Source organism: Coregonus clupeaformis, unplaced genomic scaffold, assembly GCF_020615455.1.
Source record: "Coregonus clupeaformis isolate EN_2021a unplaced genomic scaffold, ASM2061545v1 scaf6395, whole genome shotgun sequence".
In the NCBI taxonomy this organism is placed as follows: domain Eukaryota; kingdom Metazoa; phylum Chordata; class Actinopteri; order Salmoniformes; family Salmonidae; genus Coregonus; species Coregonus clupeaformis.
The window spans coordinates 1-2,737 of NW_025539849.1; the positions used below are offsets into that span (position 1 = coordinate 1).

Consider the following 2,737-nt stretch of genomic DNA (forward strand, 5'->3'; position numbering starts at 1 on the left):
TAGCTAAATGTTATCTCTCAACTCCTCCCTGTTCTGCCCAGAACCCAACTGTTGCACTTTCTCTGTGCTTGGCTTAGTTTATTTGACCATTTTAAGTTTGTACAGGTAAGTGTAAACTAGCTGTGTGTGTGTGTGCGCACATTTGGTGTGTTTGGTGTGTGCGTGCATGTTTTCGAGTCATGTATAAATGTATCAGAGCCCAGTGTTGGTCCAGTGAACGTGTTTGTTCCTTCCTGTGTCTCAGATGGCACTGGGGCCTGTGTGTGTATATATATATATATACACAGTGCTATGAAAAAGTATTTGCCCCCTTTCTAATTTTCTCTACTTTTGCATATTGGTGATACTGAATGTTATCAGATCTTAACCAAAACCTAATATTAGATAAAGGGAACATAAGTGAACAAATAACACAACAATTACATATTTATTTCATAAAAAAGTTATACAACACCCAATTCCCCTGTGTGAAAAAGTAATTTCCCCCTTACACTCAATAACTGGTTGTGCCACCTTTAGCTGCAATGACTCCAACCAAATGCTTCCTGTAGTTGTTGATCAGTCTTTCACGTCGCTGTGGAGGAATTTTGGCCCACTCTTCCATGCAGAACTGCTTTAACTCAGTGACGTGTGGGTTTTCAAGCATGAACTGCTCGTTTCAAGTCCTGCCACAACATCTCAATTGGAATTAGGTCTGGACTTTGACTAGGCCATTCCAAAATGTCAAATTTGTTGCTTTTTAGCCATTTTCATGTAGACTTGATTGTGTGTTTTGGATCATTGTCTTGCTGCATGACCCAGCTGCGCTTCAGCTTCAGCTCACAGACGGATGGTCTGACATTCTCCTGTAGAATTCTCTGATACAGAGCAGAATTCATGGTTCCTTCTATTAAGGCAAGTCGTCCAGGTCCTGAGGCAGCAAAGCATCCCCAAACCATCACACCACCACCACCATGCTTGACCTTTGGTATGATGTTCTTACTGTGGAATGCAGAGGTTGGTTTTTGCCAGGCATTACTGGAACCATGTCTTCCAAAAAGTTATACTTTTGAATCATCTGTCCATAGAACGTTCTTCCAAAAGTCTTGATGAACATCCAGGTGCTTTTTGGCAAACTTGAGTCAACTTGTTGGACGAGATGGGTCCCATTATTATCAACACTTTTATCAACACTCTTTACAATTGCATGTGTTAGCTTAATTGTTATTTGCTCAATCAGATTAAGTCATCTGTTGCCTTATTGGACACCAATTCAGTCAGTGTGATTGACAGGCAAGATGACCAATGGGGCTGTGTTTGGACCCTCTGAATTATTACAGGGGTTCAAGTATGGATATAGTTTCTCAGTGAAGGTACAACCAGTGAAAGAGTAGATATGAGACCTGTTTTCTACATCATAAAAGGAGATCTGACCCTTCTCGTAATCCACAAACACCCAGACCTTCTGGGTTTTCTGGCTGAGGGAGAGGGGGATAGGGGGGGTTTCCTTGACCACATACTTATTCTCACCCTTCATATACAGAGCCCAGAGTCCACCATCTGGGCTTTTAGCTGTTGGACCCTTCCTGATGATGGACTCTCTGGCCACTCCTAACACCCATTCAATTGTTCCCCCTAACCTGAATTTCAAAGTAGAATCTCCCTGAGGAGAAGCCTTCCTTTCCCAGGACAGCAAGAAGTGTACTAAACCTCTTTGGGTTGTCAGGGATATTCCGCCATGTATTTCCATAGCGTACTTGTTTCCTGTCCTCAGACACAATGACGTTGGGGTGCGCTGTATCAGGATCCAACGTCACATCCATTGACCACTGCTGGATTCTCCTCAGCACAGCATCGCAGGACTTCTCGGTCTCTTGATGAAGACTCTCCACCAGCTGAGACAGAGCTCTCCTCACAGTTCCTACATGCAGATCCCTGGGAACACTGATCTCAGACCAGTCCTTGATCGGGGATGGGGAGTTCTGGAGGAGGTGGAGGTGGTCCAGCTCAGTGCCTCTCCTCAGCAGCTCAGTGATTTCCTGCTCCAGCTCTTTAATGAGCCCTTCAGCCCGCCTCTCAGCTGCTTTCTGCTTCTCCTCAACCACTTCAATGAGCTCTTCCTGACTTCTCTCAATGGAGTCGCACCAGAACAGTGAAGACCTCCACACTTTCTGCTATCTCTCTCTCTGCATCTCTCTGGCTGAGCTCTACTGAGTATTTGATCTCCCTAACCTTCTGCAGTCGCTCCTGGATCATCTTCTGCACTTGTGCTACTTCTCCAGGCTTGGAAGATGACTCCTCTCCGTCTTTCACCTTCATCCTCTTAAAATGATCTGCAACATCTCTGAGTGTTGTGTTGGTTTTTGGTTCAGGTCTTCTGTTGAATGTCTCCTTACACAGTGGACACTGGCACAGGGCAGTGCTGTTCCAGTATCCGCTGATACAGGCCTTGCAGAAGTTGTGTCCACATGGAATAGAGACTGGCTCAGTGAACACAGTGGGGGGGGGGATGCACTGGTGTACCATATGTGACCAATATGGTTGGACATTAGAGCCCTGGTTGGCATAGAGTCAAGTCTACAAAACCTTGTGGATTTTATTCATAACGGATTGTAGTTTTGGGAACAGAAAATTTTATAGAGATCGGATGTTTCATCTATGAAAAGATGTGCTGAATGTCAACCCAGTTTCAAATATGGTAAGGAGATGTGTCCTTGTTCCTAGCAGATGTGATAGGACCTCTATGTGATCACATATG

General features: G+C 44.6%; 1 pseudogene; it reads right to left on the minus strand.

Moving 5' to 3' along the window:
- Window positions 1-1,252: 1,252 nt before the first annotated feature.
- On the minus strand, window positions 1,253-2,505 carry LOC123491003 (annotated as a pseudogene).
- Window positions 2,506-2,737: the final 232 nt, after the last annotated feature.